The sequence below is a fragment of the Tiliqua scincoides genome, chromosome 9 (genome assembly GCF_035046505.1).
Source record: "Tiliqua scincoides isolate rTilSci1 chromosome 9, rTilSci1.hap2, whole genome shotgun sequence".
Classification (NCBI taxonomy): domain Eukaryota; kingdom Metazoa; phylum Chordata; class Lepidosauria; order Squamata; family Scincidae; genus Tiliqua; species Tiliqua scincoides.
Window position 1 is genome coordinate 14662851 of NC_089829.1, and position 10157 is coordinate 14673007.

Sequence of the window (10157 nt, forward strand, 5' to 3'; positions counted from 1 at the left end):
CCTAGGGCGCAATTCTAATCGGCAGTTATGCCCATATAAGAGCCTCTAGAGGGTAGCAAACATGCCGTAAAGCACGTTTGCGCCTCTGTGGGAGGAAGCTGCATCGGCACATCCAGATGCGCCGACGCATGGAGGCCGGTAGAAGCCTTTGCAGCGGCTTCCTCCCCGCCACTTGTGCCAGCGCACCTGTGCTGACACAAGCGGCAAAGGTAGGTGCGGGGGGGAGGAGGCGGGTGGCGCGCTTCAGGGCAGGGGGAGGGTTGGCGATGGGTGGCCCCAGCCGGCGCACAGGGAGCCCAGGGTGGGGCAGGGACCCCACAGTTATGCTGATCCCAACCCCCGTCCCCAGGGAGAATGGAGCGGCTTCAAGCTGCTCTGCTCTGCTCGGAATTGTGCCACCTCTGGGGGTGGCGCAGGTCCAAGGAGACCCATTGGGGCACACAGCCCTTAAGGGAAGAGCTTCCCCTTGTCCCTGGCTGAGCTGCTGCACCCAACAAACCTGCATTGGATGCAGTGCAAGCCTCCTGGCTTGCCTGCTCCAGCACAGGTTTGGATTGCGCCCCTAGTTGCCTTAGGTAACAGTTCAGGAAATAGGACACTGGTAAAATCCTGTTCATGTTATTAGCGGCATCTTCCCCGAAGAGTTCTCCTTCCTCCCTAGAGGATATGGAGTCCGTGGGGCCCATTTCAAGAAGCTAGTAACCTTTAGCAGTTGGAACCCTCTTGTGTTGACTGCCCTGTAGGAGCTTTGGGGCTGCAGGGAAGATGGAGAGGATGATTGAGACTTGCACATCTTAGTGGAGTCCCCTCAGAGTTAGAGAAAATAGACCCCAATGAAGATTGGGGCGGGAGAGGTGAACACTGGCACTTGAACCTGTAGGACGTAAAGTCCTGTCCTCTCACCCCCTGCTGAGTCCTCAAGAGTTGCCCCAATTTGTCAGCCGCAGTCTGAGTCACAAGCCCTTAAACCCAGCTTTGCACTAAATTTTGTGCTTCCTGGGACACTGGCAGGCATCCTGTGCCTGGGGAATCCTGCCATGGGGGAGAAACAGTTGCCCCAGGATGCCCCAAATCCCCTCTCAGGCCGACCTCCAGTCAAACCAGCACTTTCCCCAATGCTCTGGGGAAAGGGAACATGACCCTACGTACGCTAAAGCAGAGACTTCAGGCATGTTGCCATGTCCCAAGAAGCCCTGAGGGAAGCAGGACTCACAAAATGGAGTCCTTAAGGCACTCCTCAGCAAGTGCTGTAGAGAAAAGGCAAAGCTTGGAGCGTGGGTCAGGCTGGGCGCCAGATTGCTTTTAAGCCTGCCTGACCCTCCAAGGCACAGGGCAAGGGCGACAGGAGGTCTGCAAGCTCCTGAACCCTCCGCCTCGCCGCTTGAGATGTGAAGAGATATACAGTTCCAACAGGATTTGGTGCCTCCGTCAGGGGCGACACAGTTGGCAGCCTCATGATTTCTTAGGAGTCCGGCCTCCACACCTGATGGAACGGGCTGAAAACCCCTCAGCTGAGATCCTGAGGAGAGGGAAGTGCCCAGGCATGAGCTAAACAGTCCTCTAACTGCAGCAGCTACTGAGGTAAAAATTCTGAGGTAAAAATCCCCCCCCCCGACCCTGAGGGAGTACTTTGGGGGGGGAGAAAGCTCAATGGTTAGCTCAGGCTTAGAAGGGAAAAAATACAGCCGACTGCTGTGGCGCGGTTTTGGCGGGAAAAGTACAGCCGACTGCTGTGGTGCAGTAAGTTTGGCGGGAAAGGGCTTGAGCTGTCATCCACCGCCAAGAATCGCCCCATAGCCAGGCTCCTGTGCTATTCCCAAAACCAGGGGGGAGCATGAGCCCTAAAGTTGTCCAGCTGCTTAAGGGGGGCAAGAAGCAACCCCATTTTCTGCCCCAACACGCACGGCAGTCAGGGAGCTCAGGCAGGATGGCTGCAGTCCTTTTCCCCACAACTTGTTTAAAAGTAAAAAGGGGCCAAAACCCAAGGAAAAAAACAGTGTTGAAGGTCAGGTAAGCTGACCAAGAAAACACCCAGCCTAGAGACAAGCCTGCCTAGAGACAAGGTCAGTCTGGGGAATCGAGGGAGCCCCTCCCCTCAGGAAGACTTTGTAGACTGACCTGCCTGCCTGAGATGGAGGGGCTTCCTAGATGTCAAGGACTGACCCTGCCATGGAGATTCCACTGGATAATGCTGTCCCATGGGCCACGGCCTCCCCAGCCCTCAGAAGGCCTCCATACCCACCTGGTGGGTGTGCTGCACAGGTGGCATAAGGGACAGCATTTTGTGGTCCTGGTCTTAGCAATTTTTGGCAAAAGTTGGAAGTGATTTTTTAGACTCTCTGCAGGCCACAGAAGGTTTTCTGGTTGCCAGGGAGGTCGTGGATGGCATCCCAAGCCCTCAGAAGGCCTTGGAAAGTCCTGCTTAAAAAAAAAAAAAAAAAGGCGCTGCCCCCCTGGATGCCCCAGGCCATTTGCCCCCGGCCCTCCTCCAAGTATGCCTGTGATGACAACAACAACAGGGCAAGGGTCCCGGGTTGTAGTATTTCATCCTACATGTGAAAAAGAAGAGTTGGGGTGATGGATACTGTTGTCAGGAGTCCCAATGGTCAGCAGGTGTCACCAAAGAACCAAAGGAATCTGTTTGCTCTTCTCAAGCAACCCAAAACAGGGAGGAGGGTGGATTTTGAATTCCTTCGCTGCTGAATTTCTCCCTGGATTTGCAAATTCCAGAGGAGCTCCTAGCACTAAGGTGAGGGTCCTTCCAAAGTTGGGTGTGCACATCTGTTTGAATGCTTCTATGAATGTAAGAAGGGGCCTCCAGCTAATGAGACCAGCGGTCTCTCTCACTCAGCTCTGTGAACAGAGGCCCACAGAAGCTCTCTAGGAGTTCAGGCAGTAGTCAGACTCTGGTCGTGCTGGTCAGCGTACAAACTAAGTCCTCTTGCCTCACCTCAATGAGAGTCAAGTATCAACACAGGGGCCAGGGGCACACCCACTTTCTTGCCAGTGAGTGCAGGGGCCAGGCTTCCCGAGACACTGCAAGATGCTACCAATAGGCACTGAAATTCAAGCTAAACACTTGATTATGTTCTGTGACTTGATTATGTTCTGTTTGCTTTTTTCTGAGCCAAGTCCATCTGCCAACTTCACGGGTTTCCTTGGGAGTTTGTGTGCTTTGCTCTGGAGTAGCATCTGCTGGACATTACCAGCCACCGACTCCACTTTGGTCAAAGCTTTGCCTTGCGCCCAAGCAAGCCAAATTCCAGCATATTCCATAATTTTTGTTTGCAGACCTGACACGTCAAATTGATTGCTGCTACTTTGTTCTCATCTGAATGTCAGCCAGGTACTTCTAGTAAGCTTGATCAGCGCCTGATGCGAGGCCAATACACATTGCATGTTTGAACACTTTTATTCAATGGTTCACTTGGAAATAAGAGAAAAGCAGAGCATAGAGCAGAGCAAAAAGCCAAGTCTCTATCTGACAAAGACAGGGTGCTTTGACTTATACAGTTTCCAGAAAGCTCAATCTTTATTTGGCTTTCCCTGACCCTCATAATGCCTTTTAAAAGCATAAAACCACTGCTGGTTTTGCAAAAAATATCACTTTCTTTTGCTTGCATTAGCCATTCTGAGCCCACAGAGGCCACAAGTGGACACGAGCGGACTCAAAAGAGCCTCTGGAGGCAAAGGTGAGGCGGGAATCCCACTTATCCACTGTGCCTGTGCTTTTTTTCTTTTTTCTTTTAAAGCTTCTGATCATTACCATCAATAGTGAGAAAGCTTCTCCTTCAGAGGGACAACATGTAGGACTTATGGTCAAACAATTCATCATCAGATGATTCTGGTTACTGAAAGCAAATGATTGTTCTTATGCAGAAACAGGAAACTACCACTTTGCATGAACATTGATTTTTGTTAGAGACCTTCTAAAAAATGCAATACTTGATTCAAAGAGTCCTTTAAGTTTTGAAATTCCAGAAATGGATAATTAAGTAGTAGTAACATTCCATACACACCATCCCGAGCATGATACCAGGTCACTGGCACACCGTCGTCCTCCAAGCGTTTCTTGTACAAAAGTCCATCGTCCCTGAGAATGTCATATTCGCAGGTCAAAAGGAAAGTCTCAGGCAGTTGCCGGATAACCTCATCATCAGCTAGAAGTGGGGAAAACCTGGTCTCAAGTGCTGCCTTGCACACTTCGTACAGTACTTCTGAAAACGAGGCAAGCACTGGGGCTCAGAGGCCTCGCCCGGAATGAGGTCGGCACTAATCCATTTGCTGTACTTCACCCTCAGGGCCTCAGGAAAGTGGACGTTCTTCATAATTGCATTCACACCTCTAGGCTTTGGAACTATATTCATTAAACTAAACACAACAAGCAATTTTTTGGTTAAAATAGGGCTTGAGTGGTACAGCTGTTGGGAAGGTAAATTTATATCCAGACCCTGGAGGAATGGATAGATCAGGATCTGTACTCGGAGCCTTGGAAGATCCACTTGGGACACCAGTTCTTGAGCAATAACTGAAGAAACCGTACCTCCAACACTGTCCCCACCAATAATAATGCGATTGGGGTCAACTCCGTAATCCTCAATGTGCTTCAGAAAATGTATGGCAGCTGTGAGACAGTCGATTAGCTGATTTGGATATGGATGCTCAGGAGCTAAACGATATCTAAAGAATTGGCAAAACAGTCCACATTCATTATTTTGATACTTCTTTTGATGAGATTGGATTCCCCCCTCCAGTGAATACACTCAATGGAACTCTGAACATGAAGATTTTACCCAAGTCCAAGGATTAAGCAAAAATTGTTGTGATATCTTTTAGATCTGCTTTGAACTAGAGAGCTCACGGCCCAATCCTGAACAGTGTGTGCCAGCTTATCGTCTGCAGGCCCTATCGCCAGGCAAATGCCGGTGCAAGCCCAGCACTGGCCGGTGCTGGGCTACCACCATGGGGGCACCAGAGTTCCACCACTTGGCAGTTGGGCAGACCACCATGAAGCTGAAAGGTAAGTGGAGGCATGGGGGAAGTGGGTGGTGGCATTCCAGGGAGTGGAAGGCGGGGAGAGGGTGGGGATGAGGCATTAATGGGATGGGGGAGGAGGTGTGCTGGGGGAGGGAGGGAGGGAGGCAGGACTGGTGGAGCAAATCTCCACTGGATCCAGAGCCTCCATGTTCACCGCCCGATATAGAGGCTCTTGATTCTCCATCAACCTTTGGGTCGGTGGAGAATCAAGTAGTTCCATTGCAGGGATACTCAGTTTACCCAGGGGAAGGGGACAAAAGTTCCCTTCTCCCGAGGTACCACTAGCGGCTGGCTGGAGCGTGCATGATGCAGTGGCAGTCATTTTCAGCGCTGCTGCAGCCCAGCACCCCAAGCAGCTCAGAATTGGGCTGTCAGTCCTGCAATGGTAAGTTGGTCAGCATAAAGCTGCCCCTTTCTGGCAGCTTTACTGTGGTGTACTAACTGTGCAATAACTGCACCAGGGAGCAAGGCTGTTTTATACAGGCTGGCAGACGTTCCAAGCTTACTTGTAAGCCAGTCCTTCTCCAGAACCACGTATTCTTTTCTAACACAAAGAAATACAAAGTCACTTACCCAACACTTACAACCACAGAATCACTTTTTTGGGCAATACTGCGGCAGATCCGTTCATATCCTCCTGAAAAAACATGTTTTTCCAAGGGAGGTTATTGGACAAGTTCTGTGATCATCACTGAAGCAAAAAGGCCTCAGGGGATTTTTTTTTTTTTCATGTACAAGTCTTGAGATCAAGTAGCTACTAGGAACAGACATGCTTTTTGTTGTTCCTTTTGATGCATTGTAATCAGTAACAGCAAAACAGAAATTAAAAAGGCTTTACTTTTAAAATTAAAGGTTCAGTCACAGAGAACTTGCTCTGCACACAGTAGATTCTGAACTCAGTCCCTGGCAGTGGCCATTCACGTTGAGTCAAATTCATTTATAAAAAATCCACGTATTTATTTACCTTCCTTAGCCATCTGGTCCTGCCCCCCCCCCCATGCCCTGGTGGAAACCACCAAAAAAAACCAACAACATAGGTTCCCTCAATCAAACTTACGAATGCTCCCAAGTATGCCGGCTCCACCGTGAAGGTAGAGCATTCCTCTCCTTTGTCCGGCAACTGGTGTTTTGGGCCAGTACACCCTCACTGGGTCATAGTCAAAAATCAGATCCTTGATGAGTAGGCTTGAGTCCTGAAATGGTGGCATTCCATCAAACGACAGACGCAGTAATGCAAGCTCGTGGCAGATGCCGAGTTTGGACAGAAACTTCCCCTAATTTCAAAGCAACAAGAGACATTAGCATCCATATTATTTTTTTTGATGTATTAAAGTTCTTTGCTAAAGAATTCTGCCTCCTTGGCTTTAAGTGATAAATATTTGGGAGGGGGTTGTTCTCCCATGTAGCCAGGGTGCATCTTCAGCTCTCACCCCTTTGCCCTGACAATAAATAATAAAAGCTGTGCACGTCTCATATCTATCAGAGGGAAAGCAAATTTTCACCCCAGCATGGTATCTTATCTTACTCCAGGGCTTATCTTACCCCAGGGCTTATCTATCTATGTATTTAATAGGTTTATATCCCACTTTTCCTAAAGAAAGATCAAAGTGATTTACAAGAGTAAAATCCAAAAAATATCTATAGTACCAATACTCAAAACATAGTAAAATACTTTTATAACAAGCGCAATAAACTCAACTGCAGCCCGCAATAAAATATAAAACAAATACATAATAAGCACAGAGCATATAATTTAAAAACACAGCAGAGTAGAATTAGTTCAGATAGCCAATACTGTAGCCCAACACAATGATGTTCTTGAGGGAGGGCAGAGGGGCAAATGCCCCAGGGCACATGCCTCTAGGGGTGGCACCATATTCCTCGCAGATGGCCTCCCTGGCTCTCCGAAGGCACCAGGGGGGGGGAAACAAGGTGAGTTTAACAGGAAAAGATTGGACGCATATCTTCAAAAACCATAGAGAGTTCCCAGTTGTGCTCTCGTGATTTAACCTCAATTGAGTCTTTGACCCATGTATTACTTTATTGCCCCCACCAATACGCCATCAGTTCATATTCCTGTTTCTGGAAAACTTTCAAGGATCGAATATTGACACTGTTCAGTATCTGCAGGATGGGAGAAATGGGTGCTGCTCGTAATATGTTGGGAAATATTTGCTCTCAGTGCTGTCAAGCCATAAATTTGTATGTATTTCTGCTCCCCTATAAAGTGATCCTGAACAACGAATGGTTTCAACCTTGGTTGTTTTTATCCCTCTGTTTATTGAAAGTTTTTATGTTGATATTGCTGTCATTTATTGGAAATTGTTTATGCCAGTAAAGGTAGAATGAATGAATGACCTAAAAAACTTATTTATCCTGACCTGAATTCCTTAGTTCAGACCTCTTTTCAAAGAACAGAGAGTTCACCTCAGCAGGCAGCACATCTCTCCAAAGACCATTCTTATAATCTATCCAGGCTAAAAGAATGTAACATAGCTGCTGCTTTTCCCCATAACAAAGTCAGTTCCTTGATGGGGGAAAAGACTGTTCTTTCTTCCTAAGCATCATATATTACTTCTCATGTAAACTCAACTTGGATGGAAACTCAACTTGGATGACTCAAAATCACAAAAATGCACATTTTTCTGTGACATTGACTTATGAGTCATGCTCGTGGAAGACTATGAAGAAGACTATCCTATCCTTTGATATTTCAGTCCCAACTTTTTTCTGGGGATCCGACCTAACTGGGACTGAGACAAAAGAGAAGTCTTTTGTTTACTCAGCCATTTGTTTTGTTTCGTTTACTCATTCATATCCTGTCTTTTACTAAACAGTTCCCATGTACCCTTGATCTATCTAGCTCAGCACTATCAAGCCTTGTTTGGCAGCATATCTCCTGGGCTTCAGGCTCCTTCCCAGACCAAAGTGGAGATGCTTTCAAGGATTGAAACTGGAGCCTTCCATGTGCAAAGCAAGTACCCCGTCAAAGACACCCCCTGCACCCACATTTGCTTCTCAAATGTTGGTGTTTCTCTGAGTCATCCAGCTCAAACCCAACCCACATTTAGGAAGGAGAGAAGACAGTTGCAAGACTATTGAATGTACCTCTTCTCCAGCCATTGCAGGGCATGTTGAGAGAACAGTGTCCCCTGCATCTCACGTGAAAAACTTAACAGAACAAGAATATATGTAAAGTGCAAGAAAGCTTACCAAGCCAAATGCACAATCACGCAGTATATCCATAGCTTGTAGTATTACATGTTGTTTGAATCCAGGAGGTAAATCTGTCCTGGTGATGGCATAATAAACAGTCCATGAAAACAGCAGGGAAGAAATGCAGGTGAAGATATACCAGGACAGAACCATCAGAACTTTACCAAGTGCCATCATGTTTCTCACCAGAACGCAAGTAGCTATATCTCTTGTGGCATCGAAGACATAAACCCCTCTAGTAAACAGAGAGGCAACTGTCAAAAGGCAAGCTCTGGTACCCATGTTTATTTCTTTGTATGAAGACATTTCTTAAAAATTACTTAGTTTTTTGTTTTGTTTTTACTACTTCAGTGATTTAGCTATCAAGTTAGTGATTTCGCAACTCAAAGCGAAGATAGCGAATGCAACATTGATTTCAAAAGGATCCAGAGATTGGAGTAATTACAGGCTGGTCAGCTTAATATATGTTCTGCTAAAGGAAGAATGGATCTGGCTGAAGGAAAACCAGCCTGGTTTCTGCAAAGTTAAGTTCTGCCCAGTGGCATATCATGGGTTGCCAGCATCGGGGGCAAGGCACGTATTGCTCCCCCTAACCTAGGGGTGCCCAAACCCTGGCCCTGGGGCCACTTGCGGCCCTTGAGGTCTCTCAATGCAGCCCTCAGGAAGCCCCAGTCTCCAATGAGCCTCTGGCCCTCTGGAGATTTGTTGGAACCCACACTAGCCCAACACAACTGCTCTCAGCCTGAGGGCGACTGTTTGACCTCTCACAGCTCTCACGTGCTATGGAATGAGGGCTCCCTCCACTGCTTGCTGTTTCACGTCTGCGATGCAGTAGTGGCAGCAAAGGAAAGGCCAGCCTTGCTTTGTGCAAGGCCTTTTATAGGCCTTGGGCTATTGCAAGACCTTCATTCATTCACCTTTAATATATTCATTTATGTAAACTTATGTAAATTTATTCAAATTTTGAATGTAAATTAATTCGTTTTTCCAGTGTCAGAGAGATGATGTGGCCCTCCTGCCAAAAACTTGGACACCTTCTGCCAAAAACTTTGGACACCCTGCCAAAAACTTTGGACACCGCTGCCCTAACCCATGGACAATTGCATTTACAGTAAAATGAATGTACAGGTTGAGCCTCATCATTTGCGTGGGTTCCGTTCCAAGCACTCACATGGATGGCAAAAAACACACTACAGCAAATCAATCTAAAAAACAAAGTTTCTTTGTTCTGGTGATTTAAAAACAGCCTTGCTGACCTCTTGTGATTTAAGAGTCATTAAGAAGACAATCCATCAAGCAGTCACTTAGAAAGTCGATTCACTCAGCCCCTCCCTTCACCAATGCAAAATGATTGCCTTTTTTTCACTGCTCAGGGGGAAAGGAGGGGTCCGCTGGAGAGAGAAGTTTTGATGGATTGTCAGCCAGCTGCCCCCCCCCCCTCATTAAGGAAGCTATTGTTATACGACTGTTCAGTTTTTTAAACTGATTTTAAAGGGATGCATTTTTCCCCTTCTCCAGGGATCAGCACATTCCTTCTCATTTGCAGTGGCCATTCCTGTTGAGTCAAATCTGTGTATAAAAAATCTGTGTATAAATAGGCTCGACCTGTAATGCAAGTATATGCAAGAGTTTTAGCAAGAGACATGGTGTTACAGCAACATGCAAAAACAAGCCTGCAGATTGAAGGAATTCATATGATAATCTTAAAGGAGATCCCTCTTAGAATCTTAGAAGTGGAAGGATTATGCATTTCTGGCAGAAGAGTTGAAAAAGAGGAAGATAATGTTCAGATGGGGAAAGTTGGAGGGTGTTATTTTCAGATTTCAACAAAGAACCTACAGGCTGGAAACAGTTCAAAAGGCAAGAGATTTTATGCAGAAATTTAAAGGAGAATGGAAAGGTTT

At 46.9% G+C, this 10157-nt stretch overlaps 1 pseudogene; it reads right to left on the reverse strand.

Moving 5' to 3' along the window:
* Positions 1–3918: 3918 nt before the first annotated feature.
* On the reverse strand, positions 3919–8283 carry LOC136660336 (arylacetamide deacetylase-like 4; annotated as a pseudogene).
* Positions 8284–10157: the final 1874 nt, after the last annotated feature.